Source organism: Hirsutella rhossiliensis, assembly GCF_020360975.1.
Source record: "Hirsutella rhossiliensis strain HR02 chromosome Unknown scaffold00003, whole genome shotgun sequence".
In the NCBI taxonomy this organism is placed as follows: domain Eukaryota; kingdom Fungi; phylum Ascomycota; class Sordariomycetes; order Hypocreales; family Ophiocordycipitaceae; genus Hirsutella; species Hirsutella rhossiliensis.
This window is the reverse complement of record NW_025408669.1, coordinates 6323574-6342376: the sequence shown is the minus strand read 5'-3', so window position 1 is coordinate 6342376 and position 18803 is coordinate 6323574.

Below are 18803 nucleotides of genomic sequence, written 5' to 3'. Positions count from 1 at the left end.
TTAGAAATATCCCTTAGTAAGAAGGACTAAGGAAGCTAAAAATACTTAGTATAAAAGAAAGAAGAAGGAGCTAAAAAGAAGTATAGAAAGAAGGGTAAGGGTATAAGGGGAAGTATAAGTAGTAATAGCCTCTTATAGAGGTAGCGAGAGATAAGATAGATATACTAGTAATAGCTAAAAAGGAGGGGAAAAGCTAGTAAAAAGCTCGGTAGTTAAAAGGATATTAATAGCTTCTTTAAGTAGGATTTTCTTTATTAATTAAGATACTAAATAAGTATAAAAAAGGGCGTTAGATAAATAAAAGAAAGAGAATTAAGGTAATATAATAATTACTCTCTTACTATAATTACTACCCTTATAAGATTTAAATATCTCTACCTTACCTATTTATCTTTTTACTTTTACTTTTACCTTTATATATATTATATATACTTCTTATATCTCTTTACGCGAGAATATAGTATATACTTATAAAGCTTTTAAAAACATAGTATTTACTTATAGCTTTATACTACCTTTATTAACTAGCTTTTATACTCGCTATAGTTAATAAGTATAATTATAAGAATAAGTAGCTCTTATAAAGCTAGTATAATTAAGTTTTATAACTATATAAGCTTTATACTATCTTTTTATACTATAGTTCCTACTACTTATAAAAGTATCTCTTTAAACTTAAGGAGGAGTTTACTAAAGGTCTACTTATCCCTTTACCTAAGGGTTTATAGCCTATCTTATACTTCCTCTTACTTTTATATATTACTAAATGTATATATAAGGTATTAAAAAAGTCCTATAAGTTATATTTACCCTTAAGGCCGCCCTTATCTTAAATTCTAAAGATCCGCTATATCTAGGGCTTTAATAATATATAAAGGAGTAAATACTACGCTATATTATAATAGCTATTTAAGCCTTATTTTATATCTATTATAAACTTTATTTATAGCTAGCTAAGGAAGAAGTAAAAAAACTTTAGCTTACTATCTTAAGTTAGCTAAGAAAGTAGCTTTTATATTAGTAGTACCGCCGCTATAACTAGTATTGTAAACGCTATAGGGGTTAATACTAGTCTTATAGATAGCTCTATTAATATAATAAGAACCTTATTTTTCTTACTAGCTATCGCGCTTTTAATCGCTTTTAAGAAAGGTTTAATACTTCTTATTTACTTAAAGGGTAGTAGGGTACTCCTTTAAAGAAGCGGTACCCTTTTTAAGGAAATATCTATTAAATCTATTAGTTAATAGCTTATACTATTATAAAGTAAGTAAAGGTATATATATAGTTTAATAGGTAAGATCGTACCCTTATAAATATTAGCCTATTAAAGGAATAAGACCCTTAGTACTCTCTATCTAACTTTCTTTTAAGTATATTTAAAGGCTTTATAAAGACTATAACTATTTAAAGAAGTAACTTCTTTAATTATAGTTAATTCGAATTTTTATTTTTCCCCTTTAAAGTAAAGGCTATTAGTTACGCGACTCTAGTAAAGATAAAGAGGTATAAAGTAAAGAAATCTCTAAGACTTAGATTAATAACCTAAGACCCTTTAAGCTATATATAAGACCGATAATTAAATAATTATATAGTTAATTACTCTATTAATCCTTAGCTATATACTATACGAATCTAAGGTATATACCTTTATCTTAGTTAAAACTAGTCTTTAAGGTATAAACTTATTATTCTATTTTATTTATATAGTAATAAGTAGCTTTATAAAGCTAAGAATACTTAAAGGATAATAGTACTATTAAGAAAAAATAAAATCTAGGGGTTTAATAATTAAAGTAGTAACTACTTTAATAGCTAAAGTTAAGGACCTAATTAAGTAATAAGCTTACTAGGAAATAAATAATTAAATAATACCTTAATTAATAGTAAAGGAAAAGTAATAAGCTAATACTAAAAAGCCTTAAGCTCTTATTATAGGCCTTATAGCCCTTAATACTAGCGACTTAGTTAAGGAACTATAATCTTTATATAATACTTTAAAAGATATAAATAATAATAATAGTATAATTTAAACTATTCTAAAACCCTACTAAAACCTTTTACTTATATATATACTAATAATACTAATATAGGTACTAATAAAGGATACTTTAATAGCCTTAACCTTAGCTCTTTTTTACGCGGTAGCTTATAGAGAACGCTTACCTCCTATTAATAAATAAGAAAGTAAGTAATAAGATAGTTTTAATAAGATATCCTTTAACTTTAAAAGCTCTAACTTTAAATTTTATAACCTTATAATTTATAGGTATACTATATTTAAAAACGCTAGCTATAAAAAGGGATTATTTAATCTTATTACTAGTAATACTAAAAGAATTAAAGTAGATATTAATAAGATTACTAATAGACTTAGAGATATACTTACTAAAAGCTAAGATAACCTTATAAGAAGACTCTACTAACTATAACTCTTACTTATTAATAAATTTAACGGTAAAAATATAACTAAATTTCTTAAGAAGTTTAAATAAGAGATATATATTAACTATATCTATAATATAAATAAAATAAACTAACTTAAACTCTATATCTCCTTTATATAAGCCCTTACTATTAAAACTCTTATAAATAGACTTACTTAAGAAGAAGTAAAGAAGAGACTCCTTTAATACTATTATATATATAATATTAAATAACTAGAAACTACTAATAACTACTTAAACTATTATAATACTAAAAAGCTTAAGGCTATTATAGAACTTATAGAATAACTTAGTTTCTACTTATACTTATAGTATAAGGTATAACTTAATAGCTAGAAAGAATCTATAGTTTAGTTATACTTTATTTACTATATAATATTAAAGGAACTTATTATTAATATTATAAAGAGAAATAAGAAGATATTTAAAATTATTTTAAAACTCTTATATAAAAGCCTTATCTATATAATTAATAACTACTTAATACCTTACTAAGATATTAAGTAATAAGATATAGTATTTAAAGTTTATAATTAAAAGCTTAAGAACTTAAAGAAAGACTAGCTCTTTAAGGAAATTAATAAAGTAATAAAGGAAGCTAAATTTAATATAGGTAAAGAAACCCTTTTTAAAGAGTTAAAGAAAATAAATAAGAAACCTAGATAGCCTATAAAGGAGATCTTAGACCTAATAAAAGCCTTTAAAGATATAAAGATTAACCTTACTTACTAGTAAGAGTAGATATTTAACTAGCTTAATAAGGAATAAAGATATATTAATAGTAAAGGCTACTCTTTAAGTTATAGATAAAGAGGTAGCGTAGATACTATTAGATTTTACTACCTCTTTAATTAATATATATAGTTTTAGGTTAATACTTTTAACTAGCTTAAGAGATACTTTTATTATAATAAAAAAAGATATTACCTTAATAAGTATAAGGTATACTCTTAAGACTATAAGATCGGATTTATAATATATAAAGTAGTAAATAAAACTCTTTACCTTAAAAGAAAAGATAATAAAAGTATAATTCCCTTAGTACTTACTAATAAGTTTTCTTAAATAAAGATATATATTCAAAAGCTTATTATATACTAAGTAAATATATAGCTAGACTCCTTTATATTACTACTTATAAAAATATTAAAGCTATAGTTATACTATCTTACTTAAATTAAGTTACTAAGAAAAGAGAATTTAGTTTCTTAGACTAAGTTTAGAGATATAAAAGCTTATATAAGTAAAGGCTAAGGAATCTAAAAGTAAGTAATATAAAAAAAGAAGTAAGAAGGATATTAATTATTATAATTATAGATAATATATAATAAAGTAAGATATATAATTAAATAATCTATATAACTATAATAAGGATTAATACTTATAAAGGGAAAAGATAAAGAGTTAAAGAGGATATAAAGGAAATTAAGATAATAAAAATAATAAAAACTAGCCTAAAGATTATTCTTATATACTATAGATATAAAGTAAATTTAAATAAGAAGTTCGATAGACTTATAAATAAAATTATTAGAGAAATTATATATAAAAGAATCTTAATCCCTTTAAATTACTTAATTAACTTTATTCCTTAACGAAGTAAGAAACTTAGTATAAGATATATAGATATAGCCTAAGGTATAGAAAATACTATATTCTAAACCTTAGAGAAAGTAAAGAGTAATATAAGACCTTATAAAGCTATAATAATAATTATAAAAGTAGCTAAAAATAATATAGAAAGTAGTTTACTCCTCCTTAAATATTTATAAGGAAAACTTATAGTAGCTTTAGTATAAGCTAAAGAATAAGATAAAGAATAATAAGTTAAACTAATTAAGCTTACTTACCTTAAAAAGAATTAGATTATAAGTACCTTAAAGTTTAATAAGTATAAAAGGTCTTATAAAGAGAGATATAAGAAGTATATATAAAATATATAAAGGTAAAATTAAAAGTAAGGGGATAAATAAGTAAGGCTAAGCTATTTAATTCTTATAAGGGTCGTAATTAAGGTAAGGGAGTAATTATTATATTACCTTAATTATCTTTCTTTCTTCTATCTAACGCCTCTCTTTATACCTATTTAGTATCTTAATTAATAAAGAAGATCCTACTTAAAGAAGCTATTAATATCCTTTTAACTACTAAGCTTTTTACTAGTTTTTCCCCTCCTTTCTAGCTATTACTAATATATCTATCTTATCTCTCGCTACCTTTATAAGAAGCTATTAGTACTTTTACTTCCCCTTATACCCCTACCCTCCTTTTTATACCTCTTTTTAGCTCTTTCTTCCTTTTTTTATACTAAGTGTTTTTAGCTTCCTTAGTCCCTCTTACTAAAGGATATCTCTAAGAACTATAAAATTAAGCTATACTTTACGATATACCCCCTTAGCTATAGCTTGCCCTTTAAGGGTATAGCTAATATAGCTTTAAGCTAGTAAGTATATAAAAAAGGTTCTTAGCTCTATACTTCTCCCTTTACTTAAGGAAAGCAAGGGCCCTTTTAGGTCCCTAGGCTCTTTTAGACCTACTTAAGAAATAAGGGCCTAAAGAGGGGAAAGTCTTATAAAAAAGGGGGCCTTCTTAAAAGGGAAAAACCTAATTAAAATAAGGGGCCCTTTAAAAGGAAATACCTCTTTCTTTTCTTTAGCTATAAATATTACCTTTTTATATAGGCTATTAGCTCCTTTTATAGACTCTTAAAGTAGGCCTTTAAGGATAGGTTTTCTTAAACGTCTTCTAGCTTAATTTACTATAAAAAGATAGCTAGCTTCTACTTTAGTAAGGGCTTTATAAGACTATTAGCTTTTATTAATACTATAAGAACTTAATAAATAGAAATAAGTCCCTTTTAGACCTTTTAGTATAATTAATACTAGTAAATATTAATATATTATAGCTAGGTTAATAACTTATTATATTCTATAAGAGTTTATATAGTCTATATATTATTATATTCTATAGCTAATAGGGTCGGAATTTATAGTTATAGAGATATTAGTAGCTAGCTAAGGAAAATCGCTTCTTTTAATACTTTTAAAAGAGCTAATTACTTTACCTTTATACTAAAAGTTATAATAGTAGCTTACTTCGAAGCTTTATAAGTAATAGTTCCTTTAAAAAGGGATATAATATACCTTTATAATCTTTTTTTATCTAAGGAATTATTTATAAAAGACGAATCGCTTAAATAAAGGAAGATTTTAGTAGCTTATTTCCTTCCCTACCCTCCTAAGTATAAACTATATAATCTCGTTAAATAAAGATAAAGGATAGCTCTATCTACTACTTCTTAATACCTAGGGCTAGGATTCTAGTTATACCTAGCTAGCTAGGAGACTATAAAAGAGATATCCGGTTTAATAGAAATAGTTAAAAAAAGTAAGGAGCTTACTTTTTATTAATATTAGTGTTTTTCTTACTCCTTAGCTTAAAAGGACGGATTAAGTAAAAGCTCTTTATTTTATATAGTATATAAAGGGAAGCTTCTTATTAAGGGAATTAAGAAGGAATTTATAAGCGAGACTATTAATATAAGCGTCTTAAGTAAGCTAGATAGTTTATTAGGACTTATTTTAAAGGATTTATATCCTTAGGAACTACTTTAGCTCTCTTAGCTTAGTTATCTTATACTTTTATTATAGGCCTTTTATAGCCTCTTTAGTATTTAATTCTTCCTCTTTTAGGTAGGCTTAGATAATATCGTCGATATAGAAAAAGACTATAATTTTACCCTTTTATATTATATATAGTTCCTAAGGGACTTTCTTAAAGCCTAGGGCTTTAAGGGAACCTATTAAATACTATTACTATAAAAAGGGTAATCTTTATAGTCTATATAGATCTTTCCTAAGCTATAGAACCTTTCTTAGTTATTAGAAACTAAGAGGAAGTTATATATAGATAACTTCTTCTTTTTTAAGGGGGCAGTTAATAAAGGCGTTAACTATATCTACCTAATTAAGCTTAAGGTCGAATTTTACTACTATAGCTATAAGGGTCTAAAAAGATATCCTTACTAAGGTAGTTACCTTAGTAGGAAGATCCCCCTTTTCTTACTAGTTCCTATAAATAACTAGCTAGGCCTTATATTTTTAAAGGAAGCTATATTTATTAGTCTTATAAATAAAAACTTACTTATAGCTAAGGCCTTATTTTTCTCTTACTTTTTTCTTAAGGACCGCTTCGAAAGACCCTATCTCCTTATATAAGGCTAGGTAGTCTTTCTAAGCTTAGAAAAACTAGTCTCTAAAAGGGTGTTTTACTAGCTGCTTTTAGTTTACTAGTAGGTCTAGGAGGTCTCTTTTATATACCTTCCTTACTAATAGCTATACCTTAAAGAGCTAGCCTACTATAAATACTTTATAGGAACCGTCTTTTATAAGCGTTAGATAGAAGTTAGAAAAACGATCGAAATAAAAGAGAAATTAGTCTTCTTTTATATCGGGCCCTATACCTTCCTTTACTTCTTAAAGTAAGGATAAAAAAGCAGCCTAGTAATCCTTTAAGAGAGGTGCCTTTCCTACCCCCTTAAGGGTTAAGATAGGAAGACTAATAAAGAAAGCTACTTTTAAATCTTCTTCTTATATAAAAGGAGGTATAGGGAGGTAAGCGTATTTTAGCTCTACCGCTTTCTTATAGTCTACTTCTTTATTTAGATTATCTAATCTAATAGCTTCCTTTTCTTTTTCTTCCTTAAAGTTAGCGTTATCCTTAACTACTTTAACGTTAGTTCCTTCTTCTATTTCCTTATCTAGGACCTCTTCTTAAGACTATTAAGAAGGGGGGATTTAAATCTTCTAAATCAGCTAATATTATAAGAGTAAGAAGGGCTATTAATCCCTCTTTCCGTTAAAGAAGCTAGATTTATCGAAAATTATATCCTTAGTTAAAATAACGTTTTATAAAAGAGGAATCTAGATCCGGAAGATATTTATAGAATTATAACTAATAAGGTAACTAATAAAGGCTCTAGGATTAAGCTTTCTTTTCTTCTTCCTTTTTAGCTATATATCGGTAGTTATTACGTATACCTTATAGCTATAAGTATAAAGGTAAGCTAGTAAGGCCCTCTTTTTTATAAAGAGCTTAAGAGGGGATTTCTAGTTTATTTCTTAGGTAGTCTATCTAAGGGTCCGGTTTTATAAGTAATAAGCGGTTTTAACGACTTCCCTTTAAAGGTTATATAAAAGCTTTATAGTAAGTCTTATTATATAGGCCCTTTTTATTATAGCACCCCTTAATCTTTCTACCCTTCTATTCTAGGCCTAGGTATTTAGTGCTAATAGGAAGGGTAGATGTCGCGAAGCGTGGCCTGATTTCGCAGTTCTCGGAGATATCCCTTGGCACGAGGGACCTAGGAAGCTAAAAAACAGGTTTTAAGGAAGGAGCTGAAAAGAGGTGCAGAAAGGAGGGTGGGGGCATGAGGGGAAGCAGAAGTGGCGATGGCTTCCTATGGAGGTGGCGAGAGATAAGACGGATGTGCCGGCAACGGCTGGAAAGGAAGGGAAAAACCGGCAAAAAGCTCGGTAGTTGAAAGGACATTAGTGGCTTCTTTAAGCAGGATCTTCTTTGTCAATTAAGATGCTAGACGGGTATAAAGAGGGGCGTTGGATAGAGGAAAGAAGGACAATCAAGGCAATACAACAATCACTCCCCTACTGCAATTGCTGCCCCCGCAAGAATCAAATCTCTCTGCCCTGCCTGTCCGACCCCTTACTTCCAATTTCACCTTTGTGCATTTTCATGCACTTCTCGCATCTCTCTTCGCGAGAGTTATGAGCCCGGGAGGAATAGTATTCCTGTACCTTCCGGCTGCTGCAAAAGGCACCCTCTTGCATCCTTTTACCCCTCTTACTAGAAAAGCCGATTTTTAACCGACTTTTCTGCCCCCCCTCTTCCGCAACGATGACAAAAATCGACTCCTCTGCCGTCCCTACGGTCCGTAGGACGATTCTTGCAGAGCCCCAAGATTGGGATAAGTGGGTAAAGGAGCTACGGGCTCGTGTGGACAGAACCATCCACAATTTGGTCTTCTCTGACAAGCAGGACCCTCTTGAGCCCCCTCTTCGTCCTAGGGCAACGGATTTTGCAGAGGGAGCTACCCTCTTCTCCGAGCTAACCTCTGCACAATAGAGAGACAGCTCCCTCGAGGGGCTATATAACTGACCGTATTAGGAAGACCTATACGGCCCACCTAGGAGCCTTTTCTGCTAGGAACCTGCTAGCTTCTTCGTGGCTAGCTAAGTGGGAAGAAATCCTCGAGTAAGCTAACCAATACTTCCTCACAGAAGCTCTTTCCGGCCAGTGGCTACGGGATATAGCTCTGCTAATAAAGCCTATTAGTGACGGTTACTCGACTATCTTTCGAGAGGCTAGCCGGGAACTAGACGAAGAAGCTGCCAGAGTACAACAGCAAGCAGTCTTGTTCCTTCGTGGCCAGCACTCGACCCAGACGGCTCGACCTGCTGCCCCTGCAGCTGCTGCAGCCCCTGTTGCTGCGGCTCCCGCTGCTGCTGCTGCGGCTGTTGCTCCTTCGGCTCCTCCTCCCTCGAGAGCCTTAACGCCGTCGTTAATTGCAGCTGCGGCCTAGCCCGGCCCCGCTCCGCCTCTTGCTCCGGGCCCGGCCCGGTCCGTCAGTCAGACCGGCCCGACTAGTCCCCTAATGGACCTTTCAGTCCGTTAGTCGAAAAATCAGGGAACTAGTCGAAATCGAACCTCTTCGTCAAAATCAGCAACAAGGGGTAAAAAGGGGAGGTTTTCAAGCAGACCTTCCGGATCGGGACGAGGATTCCTCGAAGAAACAGAAGACTAGACGACGAAACGGCTGCCTAGCCTGCAAATCCCTAGGCCATCGATTATCACAATGCTGGCAGGTCTTCGAGGAAAACCGACCCGAAGGATTCAACCCTTTAAAGAGGCTATAAGAAACGATACAACAGTCTCTTAAGGAGGACCCCTCGTTGCAGAAGAAGATAGACGAGATTCGGGTTGCTAAGAAATAGCAACTAACGCCGCTGCCCTTATTCGAGCCGCAAATTCGAGGAAAAATCGTTGGTATAGCAAATCCGGCATTCGTCTTCCCTACGGATCAGCAAGACCAACCGTTAGGACCCTCCGACTATCCCCTACGAAAATCAGCTATCCTTGACTCTGGTGCTTCCCTCGACATCTGCAATACACTCTCACGATTCCGGTCCTTTAAGAAGGCACAGAGGGAATACCTTATTGCCGGGGAATCAACCGTACGGATAGAGGGATACGGAAGGGTAAATTTCACGATGAAATTACCTAACGGATCTATACGAGTTCTTCGAAGAAAAAGGGTAGCTTTTTGCCCTCGATTTTCAACGAGCCTGATTTCCTTCCGCCTTCTTCGAAAGGAAGGAATCTTCTAGGATACGACGTCTAAGCCTACGAGGCTAGTCCAGAAGAATCAGACCATTGGGCTTATCGAGGAGAAATTCGGTTAATTTGTTCTCGAATTCCGACCTATCCCTAAGAAGGAACCTCTCGAGAAGTTAGCTTTCCCTGCTAGGAGGAATAGGTCTACTATAAAGGACCCTCTTCTAGTAGCCCAAGGAGACGGCATTCTTTGGCACGCACGACTTGGTCACCCGGGCCCCCTAGCTTTGCATAAGCTAGGCCAACAACAAGGCGTACGAATAAGGGGCCCAAAGACCGTCGAATGCGAACACTGCGGCCAAGGAAAGACTAGGAGACGAATTTCCAGACGAACGCCTTTACGGCCGGACCAGCCGTGTAAGGAAATTTGGGTTGACTGGACCGACGTCTCTAGGGATTAGGAAAGCTTCGTTAGGGTGATGTTTTTCACAGACGCCTTTTTAGGGATGGTTTTCCCCTATTTCTTACGGACCTACCTAAGCAAGCATAACTGGTCTGCCCTCCGGGACTTCGTTAACTGGATGAAATCCCACTTTGGCTACGAGGTAAAGAAGATACGGTCTAACGGAGAGCTATTTACGAAGGATATCTTAAATTGGCTTCGAAAAAGGGGCATTTTACCCCTCCCGTCAGCACCGAATACCTAGGCCCAGAACGGAGGGGCAGAAAGATCAGGGGGTGCTGTAATGGAAAGGGCCCGTACGATGAGACTTGCTGCAAGGCTTCTACACGACCTTTGGAGGGAAGTCGTTGAGACCGCCTGTTACCTTCGGAACCGGACCCCTAGAGGGACTACCTAAGGAACAGACTGGAAATCCCCCCTCGAGCTCTTCACGAAGAAGAGGGCCTCGCTAGCCCACCTTCGTGCCTACGGCTGCAAGGCATACGCAATAACTGCCGATGCATAGTTAAAAAGGAAGAAGAAAAGAAAGCTTGATCCTAGAGCCTTTGTTGGTTACCTCGTTGGTTATAATTCTACGAATATCTTCCGGATCTAGATTCCTCTTCTACGGAAGGTTATTTTAACTAGGGATGTGATTTTCGACGAATCTAGCTTCTTCGACGGAAAGAGGGATCAACAGCCCCTCTTACTCTCTTAACGTCAGCTAATTTAGAAGATTTAAATCCCCCCTTCCCAACAGTCTCAAGAAGAAGTCCTAGACGAGGAAACGGAAGAAGAAACCGACATCGAAGTAGTCGAGGATAACGCCGACTTCGAAGAAGAAGAAGAGGAAGCTGCTAGATTAGATGATCTAGACGAAGAAGGAGACTATAGGAAAGCGGTAGAGCTGGAATACGCCTACCTCCCTACGCCTCCTCTTACGGAATAAGAAGAAGATCTAGAAGCAGCTTTTTCAGTTAGTCTTCCCGTCTCGACCCCTAAGGGGGTGGGAAAGGCACCTCTCTCGAAGGATTACCCGGCTGCCTTTTTGTCCCTGCTTCGAGAAGCAAAGGAAGGTATAGGGCCCGATACGGATACTAAAGAAGACTAACCTCTCCCCTATTTCGATCGTTTTTCCGACTTCTACCCAACGCCAATAGAAGACGGTTCCCACGGAGCGTTCACAGCAGGCCGGCTTTTCAAGCCACTATCAGCAAGGAAGGTACACTAAGGAAAAGGCAAGAGGAAAACAGGTCCTTGGCTGCAAGTGGGTCTTTATCTATAAGACTGATAAACACGGCTTCCTTTAAAAGTGCAAAGCCCGGCTAGTTATCTGCGGGAACTAGCAGGAAAAAGGGGATCTTCCTACTAGGGCAACTACCCTAGCAGGGATGTCTTTTCGGACCCTTATGGCTATAGCAGCAGAATTCGACCTCGAGCTCGATTAGATGGATGCAGTCAACGCCTTTGTTAACTGCCCACTCGAGGAAGAAGAAGTTGTCTATATGCGCCTTCTACCAGGCTTCCAACAGCCAGGAAAGGTTCTACGGCTTAGGAAAGCTCTATACGGACTACGAAGATCACCCCTTCTTTGGCAACAGCATTTAACAGGTTCCCTCGAAGCCCTAGGCTTCACGAAAGTCCCTTAGGAACCGTGTATAATGTAGAAGGGTAAAATCACGGTCTTCTTCTACGTCGACGACATTATCTGGGCCTACCCGAAAGAGGAAGAAGCTGCTGCTAGGGAGGCTATACGAGGCCTGCAACAAAGGTATAAGATGACCAGGCTAGGGGAGCCAAAGTGGTTCCTAGGGATACGAATCTAGGAATAGGTCCCAACGGACAATCTGGCTTACCTAAGACGCCTATATCGACAAGGTCAACATAAATTCCTCCCTAATTCCCTCGATAAGAAGCTTCCCTCTACGCCTATGTCAGACGAAGAGCTTTTGCCTGATCCGTCCTTTTAAGCTAGGGAGCAAGAGAAACACCAATATTAACAGAAGGTGGGCTCCCTGCTTTTTTCAGCTATTTCTACTAGACCGGATATCTCTTTTACGGTCTCCCGGCTAGCTAGGCACAACCAGAATCCTAGCCCTAGGCATCAAGAAGTAGCAGACAGAGCTATCCTTTATCTCTATTTAACGAGATCACATGGTCTGCGCCTAGGAGGGCAGGGAAGGAAACAAGCTGCCGAAATCTTCCTTTGTTCGAGCGATTCGTCCTTTGCGGACAATTCCTTAGACAGAAAGAGCTCACAAGGGTATATCATGTCCCTTTTTAGAGGAACCATTGCTTGGAGAGCTTCGAAGCAAGCTACCGTTACGACTTCTAGTACGGAGGCAGAGCTACTAGCTCTTTTAGAAGCGTCAAAAGAAGCGATTTTCCTTAGCCGGCTACTAATATCGTTACGACTGCAAATTCCGTCCCCGTTAGCTATAGAATGCGATAACACGCAAACTATACGAATTCTTACGGAAAACAGCAGGTTGTCGACCCGGCTACGGCATATCGATATCCACCAGCATTGGTTACGCTAAGAGGTCCAAAGGGGACTTATTTCCGTCCGTTGGGTTCTAACGGCATCGATGAAAGCCGACGGTCTTACGAAGCCCCTGCCGAAGCAGAAGCTAGCTGTCTTTTTACAGCAAATTGGGCTAGAAGACGTTCGAGAGAAGCTATCCTTAGAAGCTCGCCTTAAGAGTCTACGAGAGGAGCTAATGGCACGCAGGAGGAAGGAGACGTCTGCAGCCGAAGAGAGGAATTAGGACTTGTCCTAAAGGAGGGCCCCTAGCTTGATTGGGACTTGTTCTTCTTAAAGACCCCCTTTCTTGCAGGACTTGATTTCCTCCCAGGCCCTTTTCCTAAAGTAGGTCTAAAAAGCCCGGGCCCAAACCCGGATTTCAGTAGGGAGAAGTGCAGACTAAGACCTCCTCTATACGCTCACTAGCCCGAAGCCGTATTAGCTATGCCCTTAAGGGGCAGGCCATAGCTAAGGGGGTGTGTCGCGAAGCGTGGCCTGATTTCGCAGTTCTCGGAGATATCCCTTAGCACGAGGGACCTAGGAAGCTAAAAAACAGGTTTTAAGGAAGGAGCTGAAAAGAGGTGCAGAAAGGAGGGTGGGGGCATAAGGGGAAGCAGAAGTGGCGATGGCTTCCTATGGAGGTGGCGAGAGATAAGACGGATGTGCCGGCAACGGCTGGAAAGGAAGGGAAAAACCGGCAAAAGCTCGGTAGTTGAAAGGACATTAGTGGCTTCTTTAAGCAGGATCTTCTTTGTCAATTAAGATGCTAGACGGGTATAAAGAGGGGCGTTGGATAGAGGAAAGAAGGACAATCAAGGCAATACAACAATCACTCCCCTACTGCAATTGCTGCCCCCGCAAGAATCAAATCTCTCTGCCCTGCCTGTCCGACCCCTTACTTCCAATTTCACCTTTGTGCATTTTCATGCACTTCTCCCATCTCTCTTCGCGAGAGTAGAATGCCCCTTTTTCATAGCTAATTTAAGATATCTTTTATAAATAGCTCTCTATTAAACTATATCTTCTTTACCTTATAGCTAAAGTAGAATTTTATTTAGTTAATAAAGTCTTAGAAGGTAGACTAGTTATACTTACTTAGGTAGGTCTATAAAAAATAAGGGAAAACTATCCTTAAAAAGGCGTCTATAAAAATTATTACCCTAATAAAGCTTTCTTAGTCCTTAAAGATATTAGTCTAGTTAACCTAAATTTCCTTATATAGCTAGTCTAGCTATAAAAGGGTTTATCTAGAAATTCGTCTCTTAGTTTTTCCTTAGCTATAGTATTTATATTTAACGGTCTTTAGGCCCCTTATTCGTACGCCTTATTATAGGCCTAGCTTATATAAAGCTAGGTAGCTTAGGTAACTAAGTTATATATACTAAAAAAGCTTATCTTCTTAGGCTATTAAAAGAGGGTCCTTTATAGTAGACCTATTCCTCTTAGTAGGGAAAGCTAACTTCTTAAGTAATTCCTTCTTAAGGAAAGGTTAAAATTTAAGAATAAATTAACTAAATTTATCTTTAATAAGCCTAATAGTTTAATTCTTCTAAACTAGCCTTATAGGCTTAGACGTTATATCCTAGAAGATTCCTTCCTTTTATAAAAGGTAAAAGGAAATTAAGCTCGTTAAAAATTAAGGGTAAAAAGCTATACTTTTTCGTTAAAGAATTTATATAGACCTATTAGGTAATTTTATTATAAAATTTACCCTTCTATATCCCTCTATCTATACGGTTAATTCCCTAGTAATAAGGTATTCCCTTTATACCTTTTTAAAGGACCGGAATTATAAGAGTATATTATAGATATTAAGGGAAATACTAAAGTTAAGGATAGCTAATTTTTATAGGGGATAATTAAAGGGCTCTAACGGTTAGTTTTAGCCTTATTTATCTATAGGGAAGATAAAGGCTAGATTTACTATACTAACGATTTTTCCTTAAATTTACGGCTTAAATAAAGGCAGCGGCGTTAGTTACTATTTCTTAGTAACCTAAATCTTATCTATCTTCTTCTATAATAAGGGGCCCTCCTTAAGAGACTATTATATCGTTTCTTATAGCCTCTTTAAAGGGTTAAATCCTTTAAGTTAGTTTTCCTTAAAGACTTACTAGTATTATAATAATTAATAGCCTAGTAATTTATAGGCTAAGCAGCCGTTTTATTTAGTCTTTTATTTCTTTAAAGAATCCTTATTTTAATTTAAAAGGTCTACTTAAAAGCCCCCCCTTTTTACCCCTTATTACTAATTTTAACGAAGAGGCTCGATTTCGACTAGTTCCTTAATTTTTCGATTAATAAACTAAATAGTCTATTTAAGGACTAGTTAGGCTAGACGGACTAATAGGGCTAGGGCTAGGCCTAGAGTAAGAAGCGGAGCTAGGGCCGGGCCTAGGGCAGCTATTAAAGATAGGGTTAATACTCTTAAGGGAGGTAGAGCTAAAGGAGTAATAACTATAGTAGTAGTAGCGGGGTCTATAGTAACTAGGGCTATAGTAGCGATAGGGGTAGCAGGTCGAGCCGTCTAGGTTAAGTACTAGCTATAAAGGAATAAGACTACTTACTAGTATACTTTAATAGCCTCTTTATTTAATTCCTAGCTAGCCTCTTAAAAGATAGTTAAGTAACCGTTACTAATAATCTTTATTAGTAGAGATATATCTTATAGCTACTAGCCGGAAAGAGCTTTTATATAAAAGTATTAGTTAGCTTCCTTAAGGATTTCTTCTTACTTAGCGAGCTACGACGAATCTAGTAGGTTCCTAGTAGAAAAGGCTCCTAAGTATACTATATAGGTCTTCCTAATACAGTTAGTTATATAGCCCCTTAAGGGAGCTATCGAGGTCTTAAGCTTTAAAAGCTACTACTTAAGAGTCTCTTTCTCTTAAAAAGAAATTAGCTTTATAGTACTAACGGATTCTATTATCGCTATATATATAATAGTTAGTAGCTTTATCTTATAGAGGTACTCCTTTTAGTAACTCTTATAGTTACCTAAGGTAGTAGAAAAAGCTCTCTACTATATAGAGGTTAGATTAGAAAAGAGGGTAGCTCCCTTTATAAAGTCCGTTGCCCTAAGATAAAGAGGGGGCTTAAAAGGGTCCTACTTATTAAAGAAGACTAAATTATAAATAGTTCTATTTATATAAGCCTATAGCTCCTTTAATTACTTATCTTAATCTTAGAGCTTTATAAGAATCGTCTTATAGACTATAAGGATAGTAAAGGAGTTAATTTTCGATATCGTTATAAAGAGAAAAGGGGTAAAAAAGTCGGTTAAAAATTAGCTTTTTTTAGTAAGAGGGGTAAAAGGAAGCTATAAAGGATATAAGAAAGGTGCCTTTTATAATAGCTAGAAGGTATAGGAATTCTATTCCTCCTAGGCTTATAACTCTTATAGAGAGAGATATAAGAAGTATATAAAAATTTATAATAGTAAAATTAAAGTTAAGGGGTCGGATTAGTAGGGCAGAGAGATTTAATTCTTATAAGAGTAGTAATAAAGGTAAGGGAGTAATTATTATATTTCCTTAATTCTCCTTCTTTCCTTTATTTAATACCCCTCTTTATACCTATTTAGTATCTTAATTAATAAAGAAGATCTTACTTAAAGAAGCTACTAATATCCTTTCAACTACTAAGCTTTTTACTAGTTTTTCCCTTTTTTTCTAGCCGTTATTAGTATATCCGTCTTATCTTTCGCTACCTTTATAAGAAGCTATCGCTACTTTTACTTTCCTTCTTACCCCTACCCTCCTCTCTATACCTCTTTTTAGCTCCTTCCTTAAAACCTATTTTTTAGCTTCTTAGGTCCCTTATACTAAGGGATATCTCTAAGAATAATAAAATTAAGCTACGCTTTATAATAAATATAACTAGCTTAAGGACTATTTAATTAATAAACTTTAATAGTAATAAGACTAAGAAAAGTCGAATTTATTATATAGGAAGTAGTACTCTTAATACGATACTAAGAGATAACTTTAAAAGACCTTATAACTATTCCTATAATATATATAAATATACTCCTTATACCCTTCCGCTCGCTTAAGTATATATAAGACCTACCTTATATTTAAGTATAGCTTAGTAGCTAGAAAGGTAAAGTTCTAAGCGCTTTAATTAATACTAGGTCTAAAAGAAACCTTATTATAAAAAGATATATAAATATATATAGGCTTAAAATCCTATTAATAAGAGTATTAACGACGGCGTATACTAGGTCCCTTATAGATATAGTTAAGGAGGTAGAGACTAATATTTATTTAAGTATAGCTTAGATACTAATCTATCTTTATATTATATTAATAAAGTCTTAGTCCCTTTTATCCTAAGTATACTATTTATTAAAGCCGCGCGTATATTATTTAACTATTCCTTAAGGAACGGCGATATATAAGTTAAATATTAGATCGGTACTATTTAAGTAGTTATACTAGCGGTAGTAGCTATTAAATAAGAGCTCTTAAACGAGGTTAATATAGTAAATTCCTTTTAAACTATAACTATAATAGTTAATAAAGATATATATAAAAGACTAAAGCTTAAGGAGACTATATAAGAATTAACTACCTAGCTCCTAAGAATTCTTTTAAAGGCTTTAGTAATAAATATTAAAGAAGATAACCTAAGAGCTACTTAATAATTATAAAGAAACTACTTTTCGGATACTATAATAGCTAAGATTCTCTTACTAAGAGGTAAGATCCTTAGTTATAAAGGGGGCGCTAACTAGGTCCTTAACCTAGCTTATACTAGTATAAATAAGCCCTTAATAGTACTAGTATAATAGTAATTAATTATAAAGGAAGGAGATAAAGCGATTCTAGCTATTAGATTTAAAATAGTAAAAGATATTATTAAAGTTATAGTTATAAAGGCTATTAAAGAATTTAAGAAAAGTATTATTAAAGCTAGAAAGAAGTTTAAAAAGATTTAAAAGGTTAAAGATAAGATAAAGAGGAAACGACCTATTAGATTATATAATCTAAGAGTTAATACTCTCTTTAAAATAAAAGTAAATAAGATTAACCTTATTAATAATACTTTATTAAATAGCTTAATATTAAAAGGGGACCTTAACTAAAAGTAAAAAAAGTAAAATACTATTAAAGATAAGATATAGCTTAGACCTTACTTAAAATACTTAATAAGAAACTTCTTTAATATATAGAAAGAAAAGCGGCTAATATAAGATAGACGTAAAGTAATTTATGAATAAGTTAAGGGCTTTCTTATAAAGATAGAAATCCGGATCTTTAATAGTATTTTATTTAATAAGAAAGTAGCGTTATCTTAGGACTTTATAAAAAAAGGTAAAGTCGACCTAGCTATAGCCCTCCTATAGGTTATTAAGATAATAAAATATAAGGTATAGTAAGTAGCTTTAATTTTAATCTTAAAAGTAATAAAGTAGAAAGTTATTATTATTCTTAAATTTAAACTAAAAATAAAAGTCCTTAAAAAAGGGTATAGGCCTTATAAGAACCTCCTTTTCCTTATAGTAAGAAATAATAAAAGGCTATACTTAATTAATTCTACTATATATATAAATACTATTATAATAAGAGATATAAACCTATAACTAAATATAAATAATTTTAGTAACTACTTCTTAATATATAAGATTCTTTCCTTTTTAGACCTTTTTTTAGGCTATAATTAAATCCCTTTTAATATTAAAAGCTATAACTTAATAATATTCGCGATACTTATTAGCCTCTTATATATATAAATACTCCCTTAAAGGGCTATAAACTTAGTCGGCTAATTTATAAGGGTACTATAAAGAATCCTAAAAGACCTTATATTAAATATCTATAAGAATTCCCTTAATAGTATAGGTATTAAGGGGCCTAATATAATATATAATAATAAAGAGGTAGCGCTAAAAGTAAGGAGATTTTTCTTTAAATACCTTATTAACCTTAATAAAGTCCTAGTTAATATTAAACTCTATAGCTATATAATTATAAAGGCTAAATTAAAAATCTACTAGTAAATAACTAAAGTTATTAGTTATATTTATAGAATAAAT